Source organism: Scomber scombrus, chromosome 14 (genome assembly GCF_963691925.1).
Source record: "Scomber scombrus chromosome 14, fScoSco1.1, whole genome shotgun sequence".
In the NCBI taxonomy this organism is placed as follows: domain Eukaryota; kingdom Metazoa; phylum Chordata; class Actinopteri; order Scombriformes; family Scombridae; genus Scomber; species Scomber scombrus.
The window spans coordinates 29675753-29690629 of record NC_084983.1 but is presented as its reverse complement, the minus strand read 5'-3'; the positions used below and the strand labels follow the sequence as shown (position 1 = coordinate 29690629).

The following is a 14877-nucleotide window of genomic DNA, read 5'->3' as shown; positions in this document are numbered from 1 at the left end:
TGAGGGCCTTTAACTTTTAGGATAATAAATTTACTTTAATAAGTTTACTTTTAGATTTGCCGTTTTATTTTCTGAAGAACTTTAAAATCTTATTTTAGTCTAAACCTTTGTTTAATCTATTGCACAAACATGATGAAGATGAAGAAATATCACAAAAGAAATGTTTCTCCTCATCAGCAACACTGATATGATCAATACTGGTTCCACCTGAGCCGGCCGGTGGCTGTGTCTTTAAGGCGGGAACAGTGACGGTGACATCATAACCACCTGACAGACGGTGACATCATAACCACCTGACAGACGGTGACATCATAACCACCTGACAGAAGATGACATCATAACCACCTGACAGACGGTGACATCATAACCACCTGACAGAAGATGACATCATAACCACCTGACAGACGGTGACATCATAACCACCTGACAGAAGATGACATCATAACCACCTGACAGACGGTGACATCATAACCACCTGACAAACAATGACATCATAACCACATGACAGACGATGACATCACACCTGAGCAGCCTTTCATGATGTCATCGGTTGCCCCCCCCCCCCCCCCCCCCCCCACAGGGGAGCGTGCTGCCCCCTGCTGGCGGCGAGGCTACAGGTTCAGTCCTCGCTGCAGTCATAGTTTAGACGCCGGCGTCCTCACGTCCATTCCTCAGCGCCCCCCCACCCGTGCCCCCCCCCAACGCCGTCCCAGCATCCTTAGCGAGCGGGGACACCGGGCTGAGCCGCCCCCGCCCGGCCGACCCGGGGAGGAGGTGGCGACCGGCGTCGGAGGAGCACGGCGGGGGGCGGAGCCTGGAGGCAACGCAGCGAGGGCTCGGGCTGATGGACGACAGCGTCTGCTGGCTGCCGTTCAGGAAGGACGAGTTGTTTGACCCCTGCTGGCTCCGGTAGTTATAGTACGCCTGCCAGCCCTGACGTTTCTTCTTCCAACGACAGCGAAGGATCCGAATAAAGGCCTGAGGACAAAGAGCTGATCAATAACTGATCAATAATCTACTGATGACACACAACATATCAATTACTGATCAATAACTGATCAGCTTCATTGATTTTAAGTCAGAATTCTGCAGCTGATATTTAACGCCTCAGCCTGTATTCTGCTGTTGTAACTGATCAGACTCAGATAATCACAGATTATACTACTAGATTGATGTGTGGTATTGATCGGTGTATTGGTCGGATGTATTGACCGGTGTATTGATCGGTGTATTGATCGGTGTATTGGTGATCCGTTACCTGTTTGAACTCGCGGCTGTAGCAGGGGTAGATGATCGGGTTCAGGCAGCTGTTGAAATATCCGAGCCAGAAAATGACTTTAAAGAAAGTTTCAGGAGGACGAAGACTGCTGTTAAAGGAGCCTGAGGACACACACACACACACACACACACACACACACACACACACACACACACACACACACACACACACACACACACACACACAATCATTAATACTTTAGTTAATGTTAATAAATGAACGGAATCTGTAAAACATCACATTTAGGCTCAATGAGAACAACTAAATCCATGTTTTATGCTGTCATGACGTGAAACAGGACAAGGACCTTCTTGTTGTGACCTACAAAGGGTAAAGTATTTTTACATTGGTTTTCTTTGGTAGCTTGCGGTGTCAAGGCAAACTGCCTTTACCACAAAAACTAGTTTGGAGCTTGGGTTCCCTCCACGCTGCGTTGTGGTGTAATCGGGTCAGTGAGCCGGGAGCAGTCGTCTCTAAAATGATCCGTCAGGTCGATGGCAGGTGATCCAGTCGGCCATCACAGCTGCGCCTGTTGATCCGACACCCGGTACAATCATCTCCAGCAGCTCCGCCCTGTCTGTTGATGTCGGGGTTGATCGATGCTTCATTAGCGAGACTATCTGTCAGGCCTGGACCTGGATTCAGTTGAATGCCTCCTACCAGCAGAGATGGATTTATTGTTGAGTGCAGATTGTCCATGTTAGTGCAGCTTTGTTCTTGTTGTGCAGAACACGCACAGATCTGTCCAAAGTCATTCAGGTTATGTTGGTCAGGAACAAAACAATTCATGTGTTTATTAGATTCTGGTTACTCTGATTCACTCCTCCCATAGCGTCAACTCCCTCCCCCATTGAGAACAATGGTTGCAGTTCTCCAAATTAAGCAGCAGCGTGGTGAACATCTCAGAGACAGACAGCAGACTGAGAAGAAATCTTTAACCAGGACCCAGAAACATCAGAAAATAAACTGCCTCCAAACATCAAACCAGTTCAATTTAATTTTATTTATTTATAAAAAATAAAAATCAGAACATAAGCATTCATTTAGATTCATATTTTGAGAGCAATCAGGTGAATTTGGTTCTAAAAGAGTAAAAAAAACAACCACACCATTGGACCTGAGCAGCTGCAGGTCCTGCTTTTCACCACCAAGGGGCAGCACTCACCTGCTGCTGGAGAACTACCGCTGGTTCTGCTTTTTATTCTTCAGTAACAGTTATGTGAATCAGATCTGAATATAAAGAGGTTTCCTGAATAAATAAAGACTAATAATAATAATAATTAATAACTTTATACTTCCTAAATATACCTAAATATATAATGTGCCTTGTTGCCCTGCTGTCACTACATGAAGCTTTACAGCTTTTTAAAAAAATGTGTTTTACTTTTTAGTTTCACTGTTGTTGTTTTTATTTGATTGTTTTTATTGTTGTCAATATCACTGTTAATGTCAGTCCTCTGTTTGTCCGTTACATCCCAGCCAGCAGGTCCATGTGGGCTAAATGGGCCCATTTAAGCTCCATTCTGACCCCATGTGGGCAAACACCGGAAACCCAGTCAGATCCCACATGAAGCCCATAAGGTTAACGAGGTTTAATTATAATTAGTGTCTGTGAGAAAAACAAAGAAAGGTTTAAAAATACTGACAGACTTCTCTGTTTGTGGAGTCAAAGGCGAGGCAGGTGATCTGCAGCATGTCGGAGGATTCAGGAGGGTTAACCCTAACCCAGCAGGATCGGGAGGGTTAACCCTAACCCAGCAGGATCGGGAGGGTTAACCCTAACCCAGCAGGTTCGGGAGGGTTAACCCTAACCCAGCAGGATCAGGAGGACTCTGCAGGATCAGGTTTTGATGTTCCTGAGATAACTGTGATCAGGTGGATTATTCCTCCCTGAACATGGACTTGTAAGGCTTTGCTGCACACTGACTGCTCTCTGACTGGTGTTAACCCTTTGCTCACTTTGCTTTTCCTCTTTGAGGCCATGACAACATAAACAGGGATTTATTTCCTCATTGAGCCTAAATGTGATGTTTTACAGCCTCTACAGACTCATTCACACCTCATTGGTTCAGGTTAGGGTTAGGGCTCTGTTCATGTACAAGATGAAAAAATTAAAGTCAACTTCAAAAATGTCTCCAGCAGGATCTCTGATGTCAGCAGTGATTTGTGTTTTTCTTCCTTTATACACTAAAGCACAACCTGTATCTATAGCAACCATAGCACAACCTGTATCTATAGCAACCATAACACAACCTGTATCTATAGCAACCATAGCACAACCTGTATCTATAGCAACCATAACACAACCTGTATCTATAGCAACCATTGAACAACCTGTATCTATAGCAACCATAACACAACCTGATGGTGTGTCTGTGCATTACATACCTCATACAAGTGCTAAAGATTGACCTAAAAGTTAAATGGGTTCAATAGATTTAGTTTTTGACACAAAGAGACCTCTACCAAACTGCTGAGCAGACCTATGAAGGGTTAAAGGGAAACACGTGCGACACCTGATGCCCATGATGCATCACTGCCTACGATGTAAAAACACGGATGTCCATGTTTGGAGATTCTCGTCCAGTCAGGAAGAAGATATTTTAGTCTGAGTTTGATGTTTTTGGGCTCAGACGTTCATCACTGTGATCAGCTGATCTCAGAGCTGCTGTTAAACTGTCAGATGAAGAATCATTTTGTCTATTTGTGGATTATTATCGACTACAGATCAATGACCAGTGATCAATAACTTCCATCAGTGAAAAGTCAGAAATGTAAAGTTTAGGAGTTTATAACTTTGCTTTTAACAAAATTCATCATAAAACAGCTTCTGTCTCTCTTCTGAACACTGACATTATTTAATAGAGTTTATATTTTATATGAAAGTAGACTCATCTGTAAATATGATCAGCTGATGTTAATAATAAATAATACAGATATTATATTATATATATTATATAATGTATATTTACATTTGCTGAATCTCATCAGTTCTGCACTAATAAAAATACATCTGACAGAAATCATCACAACCATGATGTCCTCCTCCTCCTGTCCTCCTCCTGTCCTCCTCATGTCCTCCTGTCCTCCTCCTGTCTTCCTGTCCTCCTCCTCCTGTCCTCCTCCTGTCTTCCTGTCCTCCTCCTCCTGTCCTCCTCCTCCTGTCCTCCTCCTCCTGTCCTCCTGCAGAGGAGGTTCCAGCTGATTTATGAGGACGCAGTGCAGATCATGACTCAGCAGAAAGTAAATGCTGCATCATTGAGACTGAAACTGCAGAGTCAGCAGGAGAGTCAGCAGGAGGAGCACAGGAGAGTCAGCAGGAGGAGGACAGGAGAGTCAGCAGGAGGAGGACAGGAGAGTCAGCAGGAGAGTCAGCAGGAGGAGGACCTGAGGAGACCTAAACATAAAGAGAGGGTTCATCCTCAGAGCTCCATAAAGACGTTAATATACATTACTGCAACACGTCATCAATAATTTACTCCTCACAGCTCCTCACACCTCCCCACAGCTCCTCACACCTCCTCACAGCTCCTCACACCTCCACACAGCTCCTCTCAGCTCCTCTCAGCTCCTCTCAGCTCCTCACAGCTCCTCAAACCTCCTCACAGCTCCTCACACCTCCTCACAGCTCCTCACACCTCCACAGCTCCTCTCAGCTCCTCTCAGCTCCTCTCAGCTCCTCACAGCTCCTCACACCTCCACACAGCTCCTCTCAGCTCCTCTCAGCTCCTCACAGCTCCTCAAACCTCCTCACAGCTCCTCTCAGCTCCTCTCAGCTCCTCCTCTTTTGGCTCCTCCTCTGTCTGCCTTGTTACATCTCTCGTCTGTTTCTTTGAACATTAAGGGATTTCAGGGATTTTAGGGATTTTTGTGCTCATATTAAACTTTGTTCTGTTATGAGGAAGTCAGCAGGTCAGCTGCAGCCGGAGGGAAGAACCGACCTTTAACTCTGAGTTTAGTTCCTGAATTAAGTTCCTAAACTTCAACTAAGTTCGGACTAATTGATCAGAACATTTTTCCTGGTCGAGGGGTTTACGTGTCCCTGGGAGCCTGGGAGCTGTGTTGTCGGGGGCAACAGCCCCAGGGAGGGTCTCTCAAGGCACACTGATCCCAGATGAGGGTCCAGACTGAGAACAATGAAGAGATGAGTGAGGGACGTGAGAACCTCGCCCAGGAGAGCCAGACCTGGGAGGGGAGCTCACCGGTTAGTGTCTGGTGGCCGGGAGGTGGAGCGGGGCCAACTAGATATATTTGGGCTGACCTCTACACACAGCAGCGGCTCTGGAACCAAACTCCTGGAGAGGAGCTGGATTCTTGTCTTCTTTGGAGTCAGCAGGGTGAGAGGAGCCGGGCGGGTGTGGGGGGGTTATGGGTTCTGGGTTGTGGAGATACTCAGAGTCTCCGGCTGAACGCAGCAAGAGTTCTCCCTGCAGAACGAGAGGGTTGCCTCCTTGTGACTTGGTGTTTTTGGGAGGAAGACTCTGACTGGTGTCTGTGTGTCTGCAGTGAACAGCAGCTCAGAGTACCCGGCCTTCTTGGACTCTCTGGGCCCTGGAGGGGCAGCGGCCCGCTGAGTCCATAGTTCTGCTGGGGGACTTCAACATCCACGTGGGCAACGATGGAGAAACCTGGAGGGGGGCGATTGGGAGGAACGGCCCCACCTGAGTGGTGTATTGTTATTGGACTTGTGTGCTAGCCATGGATCATAACAAACACCATGATCCAGCATCAGGAGGGTCAGAAGTGGACCTGCTACCAGAACACCTAAGGACAAAGGTCCATGATCCACTTTGTAGTGGTGTCATCACTCAGCGGTGATGCAGGTGGATGGGTGCAGTATCAGCAGTGATGCAGGTGGATGGGTGCAGCATCAGCAGTGATGCAGGTGGATGGGTGCAGCATCAGCAGTGATGCATGTGGATGGGTGCAGCATCAGCAGTGATGCAGGTGGATGGGTGCAGCATCAGCAGGGATGCAGGTGGATGGCTGCAGCATCAGCAGTGATGCAGGTGGATGGGTGCAGCATCAGCAGGGATGCAGGTGGATGGGTGCAGCATCAGCAGTGATGACCGTCCTGGTGGAGAAAGAGCTGAGCCTGAAGGTGAAGCTCTCAGTGTAGCAGTCAGTCTACGTCCCAACCCTCACCTATGCTCACCAGCTTTGGGTAGTGACCCAAACAATGAGATGCTGGATCCAAGCAGAGAGTGTCTGGGCTCAGCCTTACAGATAGGGTCAGGAGTTCAGACCCTTGTTTGTCCTCCTCAAAGTTCTGTTGTTAATTTACAATAATTTTGTTCCCAGTTGTATTTAATCATCATCATCATTATCATAATCAGACCTCTGTCAGTGTGTCTTCTCTCTTTATTTGGCATCTCGGGTCCTTTATAGGAGCTCAGGCCTCAGAGACAGAGTCCTCTCAGTATTTACTTCCTGTCCAGCTCGTCTGATCCGAGCAGCTCAGCAGTAATCTGTCTGGAGGGGGGGGGGGGATAAGGGGGGTCTGGCATCGCTCCACCGAACACGATGTGGGAAATCTATCACAGAAAATAAAGAAATAACCAGCGTGTTTACCTTCCTGCTCTGAGAAAACTGTCCTGGAAGTCTTCTTGCTGCTGATTGGCTGCTGGTGTCGGACCTGAAGCTTTGTGTTTCAGGCCAAATATCGAAGATAACGAAGGAAAAAGTTTCCAGTCATTTTTTAAGGATTTATCCGGCTGAACACGAGCGAACGGAGCGAACAGAGAGGCTGACAGGCGGTGATGTATCTGTCGGATTATTTGTGGCAGACTGTGTGTCAGGCTCAGATTTCTCTGCAGTGTTTCTGTGAATGTGAAGCAGGTCTGATGTTATCTGATGTTTGGTTAGTTCAGAGAAAGCAGAGACGAGCCGGCCTGATGTTTATATGATAAATGTGCTGACGCAGAACAGAACCAGATGTGATACTGCTGCTGTTGAATTAATGTGTAACAGGTGAGACGAGTGAATTACTGAGCAGAGGAACACACTGACTGTTATATAAAAGTTACATTAGAAGAAGTTTTGACGGTCTGTATAAACAAAACGTTCTTGGCTTTATGGAGGAAAGCTCCATAAAGCCGAGAAGGAGCTCGATTAAATGCATTTAAAAGTATTATTATTATTATTATATTATATATATATATATATATATTAAGAGTATTAACCCGTTTAAATTAGACTAAACCACATGGACACTAAACCCCCCAATGTAGTAGATGTTATAGATACGTACTGATGGGCAGAGCCAGGAAGAAGGGCAGCCAGCAGAGGATGAACATGCCCACCACCACTCCCAGCGTCTTGGCAGCTTTCTTCTCTCGGGAGAACTTGAGCAGTTTGACGGTGAGCGTGCTGCGGCCCGCCGAGCCGCCCCCGGCCCTGGAGGAGCACAGCTCGTGGATCTGCTGGTTCCTGCAGTGGATCCTCAGCGTGAGCTCGTTGGAGTCCTCCTGGCGCTCCTTCATCATGCCGGCCTCCAGGTTCTTGGTGGTGCGTTTGGCCACGATGTAGACGCGGCAGTACATGGCGAGGATGACGGCCAGAGGGATGTAGAAGGAGCCGAGGGACGAGAAGAGAGCGTAGAACGGCTCCTGGGTGATGAGACACTCTGTATCATCCTGCAGAGACAGTCATGTGATCAAAGGAGAGGAAACTGTGATTTGATATTTACCAAATTATTATTGAATTGTTTGCATGAGGCATCAGTCTGGGAGAGAGGGGTTGGTTATCATATTCATCAGATCTCGGCCTCTAGAGGGCGCTGCTGTTAATAAGTGTTGCTACTGAAAGTTTCAGAGTTTAGGTGAGATGTTAGTTCAGAGATTAGTTAACTGCTTTACATTGAGGTGAGAGGACATTTAGTGTTTAGTTTTCATGTGAAAATGAAAATATCAACTCTTTAGTGTTTCTCTAATAAAACATAATTACCATTAAAAAGTATGAAGAGAGAGTGATTCTCTTTGGGGTTGGTTATCACATGTTGGTATATACATATAATATATAATATACATATATAGTGGGATATATCTGATTCTTTCTTTCTTCTAAGATGTAAAATGAGCAGGAACTTTATCAGGAAGACAAACAAGGGTCAGACTCCTCCAGATGTGAAGCTCAGAGCAGTCAGATGTTAAACTGTATAATATTATTATATAAGGACAAAAAATTCACTTATGGAAATTATTTTTCCTGTTTATGTTCTCTTGGTACAGGAGATGTGTTAGGTTGTATTTCAATCAAACTAAACATTTGAATATTTTTTTAAGATTGTCTACATTTTTAATAATGTTCTCCATTATAATAACACAGAGACAACCAACCTCCATGGTGACTTACTACCAACTTCCATGGTGTCTTACTACCAACCTACATGGTGACTTACTACCAACCTCCATGGTGTCTTACTACCAACCTCCATGCTGACTTACTACCAACCTCTATGGTGTCTTACTACCAACCTCCATGGTGTCTTACTACCAACCTCTATGGTGTCTTACTACCAACCTCCATGGTGTCTTACTACCAACCTCCATGGTGACTTACTACCAACCTCCATGGTGTCTTACTACCAACCTCCATGATGTCTTACTACCAACCTCTATGGTGTCTTACTACCAACCTCCATGGTGTCTTACTACCAACCTCCATGGTGTCTTACTACCAACCTCCATGGTGTCTTACTACCAACCTCCATGATGTCTTACTACCAACCTCTATGGTGTCTTACTACCAACCTCCATGGTGTCTTACTACCAACCTCCATGGTGACTTACTACCAACCTCCATGGTGTCTTACTACCAACCTCTATGGTGTCTTACTACTAACCTCCATGGTGTCTTACTACCAACCTCCATGGTGTCTTACTACCAACCTACATGGTGACTTACTACCAACCTCCATGGTGTCTTACTACTAACCTCCATGGTGTCTTACTACCAACCTCCATGGTGTCTTACTACCAACCTACATGGTGTCTTACTACCAACCTCCATGGTGTCTTACTACCAACCTCCATGATGTCTTACTACCAACCTCTATGGTGTCTTACTACCAACCTCCATGGTGTCTTACTACCAACCTCCATGGTGTCTTACTACCAACCTCCATGGTGTCTTACTACCAACCTCCATGATGTCTTACTACCAACCTCTATGGTGTCTTACTACCAACCTCCATGGTGTCTTACTACCAACCTCCATGGTGACTTACTACCAACCTCCATGGTGTCTTACTACCAACCTCTATGGTGTCTTACTACTAACCTCCATGGTGTCTTACTACCAACCTCCATGGTGTCTTACTACCAACCTACATGGTGACTTACTACCAACCTCCATGGTGTCTTACTACTAACCTCCATGGTGTCTTACTACCAACCTCCATGGTGTCTTACTACCAACCTCCATGGTGTCTTACTACCAACCTCCATGGTGTCTTACTACTAACCTCCATGGTGTCTTACTACCAACCTCCATGGTGACTTACTACCAACCTCCATGGTGTCTTACTACCAACCTCCATGGTGTCTTACTACCAACCTCCATGGTGTCTTACTACCAACCTCCATGATGTCTTACTACCAACCTCCATGGTGTCTTACTACCAACCTCACGATGGGGATGATGTCACATATTAGACGGTCCATATCTTTAGAACAGAATCAGCTGAAGGAGAGTCAGACTTCTCTATTCCTACCTGATGCTTTAGGCTTTCATTACCAATGAAGAGTGAATTTTTCAGTATATGGTTTATGTAGAATTAATAGGAAAGTAAAAAGTGTGACTACCAACCTGTTCTCCCCTATAACATGCTGTTTTCTCTGAGAATGAAAAGGATTCAACAGATATTTCTGAGCTAATTGCATCTCCTCTATACGCCATTTTAAATGCATGACACAATATTGATAACGGAGCTAAAAATTATATTCAGATGGCTCTTTGGAGGTTTGACACCAGGTACTACAACTTAAATGGTTCAAAATGTCTCCCACATATCTATTGGAGTGGATGCATGAGAGTGTTGATGTGGGAATTGATGGAGAGCTGAGACTGTACCTGTGAGGGTGGCTGCTTCCAGCCCAACAGCGGGCCGATGGAGATGACGATGGCGAGGATCCAGACGCCCAGCATGGCGAGCAGCGCCCGCCTCTCAGTGACGATCATCGGGTACTGCAGCGGGTAGCGGACGCCGATGTAGCGGTCGATGGAGATAACACACAGAGACATGATGGACGCTGTGCAGCACAACACGTCCACCGCTGCCCAGATGTCACAGAAGATCCTCCCAAAAACCCAGTAATCCAGGACCTGAGGGGACAGGAAGTGATGTTTAGTGTCCATGTGGTTTAGTTTGAATTTAAAGGGTTAAAATGTGAAAATAAACGTATGAATAACTTCACACATTCTTTTTTATGTGGACTCAGCATCAAATTTCTGCTTTTAATCCATTTTGAGAGAATATATTAGAGGATTATGGTAAAAATGTCTAAGTGGTGTAACCATAAAAACTTTGTACCAAATAATTCAACTTGCTTAAAAACAGTAAATTGTCAATAAAACACCATATCAACTAGTTTGGCATGATCTTACATTATAACTTTATATTAAATAAAGGTAATGGAATACAATTGTTCTAAATATTACATTTACTCTGGTTACCATGGAGATCAGGAACCATTTACATGTTTTAAATGAAGTCATTATTAGTATAAGTCCACTTAAATACACTGTAGGTGATAAAATATGTAATATGTATCATTCTTTTGTGGTTACACCATTTGACATTTTCAGGAGCATTCAGTCTTACTTTTGGTAAAAAATGGTGCAAATGTCATTTCAAATGATATAAACCAACAAAAATACTAAATGTACATTTTAACAAACCTGATGCTGCTTTTAAAACTAGTTTAACTGATTTATGAATTCATCCTCTTCTTTATCTCTGAGCTATGAACATTTAGTGTCAACAACCAGTTAATATATTTCCATTGAGGATATTCATGTTAAATTTGAACCAGACTTTGGTTTTAACATGTAAAGAAATCAAAACATAAATAAAGTTATGTTTAATAAAGTGGAATAAAACAAGACACACATCAATCTGTATTAATAAAGCAGCAGATCATAACAGAGCAGCTCAGACTGAACTCTATAATTAATCTAAACAGACTCAACATTCCCACATGAGCAGCAGGAGAACTGAGCTCTGATTGGTCGATCAGCTGACCGGTTATAACTCTAAACACTGATGTTCAGCTGGACTGAAGTCAGGTGACTCTAACAACATGATGTTCTTTGTCTGGAACCAGCTCAGAGTCTTCGGTTCAGCTGAGAGTCGACAGAAGCAGAGTTTCTGGTTTAAAGCTGTTAGTTGTTGTCTGAAGTTATTTGCTGATGTTTATTGATGTTTGTTGTGGTTATCAGCATCATCATCACCATCATCATCATCATCATCATCATCATCATCATCATCATCATCATCATCATCAGCATTATCATCATCATCATCATCATCATCATCATCAGCATCATCATCATCATCATCATCATCATCAGCAGCATCATCATCAGCATCAGTGCGGCTCAGATCTCATCTGGTCAGAGTCACCTTTGATATAGAGACTGACATCGTCTCTCTTGGACAAACGAAGGTCCGTTAACATTCCATGGAGCAACACGAAGTGACAAGAACTACGTAAAAGTAACATAAGACAGATTTTGGTCTTATGAGAGACTTAAGTCGGCTTTTCTGCCATCAGATCAGAGTCACACAGACACTGCACATTCCTGACTTCCCCCTCTTTGTGTCTCTTGAAACCACACAGAGCATGAAAGTGAGAATACCCATTACTTCTATCAGTATTGTATTGCACTGTATTGTACAATACAACAATATAGTACAAATTGTACTATATTGTATTGTATTGTATTGTATTATAGTGTAGTGTATTGTGTATTATAGTGTATTATAGTGTATTATAGTGTATTATAGTGTATTGTATTATAGTGTATTGTATGTATTGTATTATAGTGTATTATAGTGTATTGTATTATAGTGTATTATAGTGTATTATAGTGTATTGTATGTATTGTGTATTATAGTGTATTATAGTGTATTGTATTATAGTGTATTATAGTGTATTATAGTGTATTGTATGTATTGTATTATAGTGTATTGTAGTGTATTGTATTATAGTGTATTGTATGTATTGTAGTGTATTGTATGTATTGTATTATAGTGTATTGTATGTATTGTATTATTGTGTATTATAGTGTATTATAGTGTATTATAGTGTATTATTGTGTATTATATTGTATTGTATGTATTGTATTATTGTGTATTATAGTGTATTATAGTGTATTATAGTGTATTATAGTGTATTATAGTGTATTATTGTGTATTATATTGTATTGTATGTATTGTATTATTGTGTATTATAGTGTATTATAGTGTATTATAGTGTATTATAGTGTATTATTGTGTATTATATTGTATTGTATGTATTGTATTATTGTGTATTATAGTGTATTATAGTGTATTATAGTGTATTATTGTGTATTATATTGTATTGTATGTATTGTATTATTGTGTATTATAGTGTATTATAGTGTATTATAGTGTATTATAGTGTATTATTGTGTATTATATTGTATTGTATGTATTGTATTATTGTGTATTATAGTGTATTATAGTGTATTATAGTGTATTATTGTGTATTATAGTGTATTGTATGTATTGTATGTATTGTATTAGCAGCAGCAGCTCAGAGGCAGTGAGGAGCAGAAACTTCACATTCTTCAGATATTTTGGGTAAAATCTGCCTCGAGTCCTTCAAACAGAGACGAGTCCAGACCGAACCAGCCTGCTCATGAGTCACACTGTAATCTGCTTCATAACTCTACAAATAAAACCCTTAAATTAAGACACAAATATCTCTATAATTGATTTGATTCTTTTTTAATCCACATTTTTTCAACTAAACCAGTTGCAGCCGTTCATGTGATGATCAAATGTCAGAAAATGGTGAAAAATGTTGATGACGTCTTCAAAATATTCACAAATAAGAAACTGAATCAGAGCTTTAAAAAATGACTCAAAACCAAAGTGATTATCAAACTGCTATCAGTTCATCTGTAATTATTATGTTTGTATTAATTTATTAATTATTGAGTCTATTAAAAGTCCAAAGTGGATTAAAGCGTCCGGGTCTCACTGCCAGTACTAACACCACAATGTTCACTTTAAATAACAGAAATATTTCACTTTTTTCTTTGTTAAATTGACTAAAACTTGATTATTAAAATTGTTGATGATTTTCTGTCATTTAAAGCAGGTTTGATTCTAGTTTCAGACCTTTAGAGGCTCAGCTCATAATGAGAATATAACACACAATAACCTGCAAGTGTTCAAACCTCCTGCTGAAATTACAACAAGACACATTAATACATAGTAGAGTGGTCTATAGTGTTTAATAATAATAATAATGGTTCAGAATAAGAGAGGAGCCTGAGATAGTTAATGAACTCTGAGGGAAAGATTATCTATTAATGACAAAGTACATTAAACCTGTTAAAATAAAACCATTTGAACCTGCAGCATAGGAGTTTGTCTCTCTAACAAACAGGCTGCTGAATTATTAAAGTTGTTTACAATCATTTTTTAGAAAAAAAAGCAATAATTATTTATTTATTTATTTTTACGGTTGTTTGAGCCATAAAAGGGTCTAAAATCTCCACTGCTTATTTATATATTACCCAATGGCAACTCAGTGTGCTTTACATAAGACAAACATTCAACAGGAATTTAACAAGAATTGGGAAAAGAAACATAAAATCAAACAATTTGAAAAATACAAATAAAACCAAATAATAGTAAAAACATGGAAACATTAAAAAATCTGATTAAAAAAGAAGAAAGAGAGAAAAATATTAGAAAGGTGGAGATGTTTTCCTCTTTGTGAAAACATGAAAATCTCCACTTTAGTCTAATTACAGATCAATAACTGATCCCCCCCCCCCCCCCCCCCCCCCCCCCCCCACCCCCCCCCACTGACCTCCAGCGTGGCGGACACCGGCAGCACGGTGGTTCCCAGCAGCAGGTCCCGCGATGGCCAAGTTAATGATGAAGTAGTTGGTTGGGATCCGCAGGTGTCGGTTACAAACCACCGACAGGATGACCAAGATGTTCACCCACGATGGCGAACATGATGAAGGAGGCCAGCACCATTCCCACCGGCACGGCCCGGCTCAGGTCCAGCGGGGCTCCGGTGGGCGCGCGGGGCTCCGTCCGGTTGGAGGAAGAGTTGGAGCCCGACAGAGGAGGCTCCATCCCGGGGTAGAGATCCGAGGAGGAGCCGTTACTCCACAGACTCATGGTGAGGGTAAATACCCAGTTTATTTAACAAGTGAAAACCTGACAAAAGGTCAGTTTAAAGCTTCATTTCACAGGTTTTATAATTAATTTAAAGCTTTTTATTTCTTATTAAGATCCTTCTCATTAACAGCAGCAGCTCAGCGGCTCCTTCTTAATAAGTAAATCGTGTATTTGGGTAAATCCGCACAGAAGCCAAACTGGTCCCCGT

At 42.4% G+C, this 14877-nt stretch overlaps 1 pseudogene; it reads right to left on the bottom strand.

The window, feature by feature from the left end:
* Positions 1-642: 642 nt before the first annotated feature.
* LOC133993633 (alpha-1A adrenergic receptor-like) lies at positions 643-14669 on the bottom strand (annotated as a pseudogene).
* Positions 14670-14877: the final 208 nt, after the last annotated feature.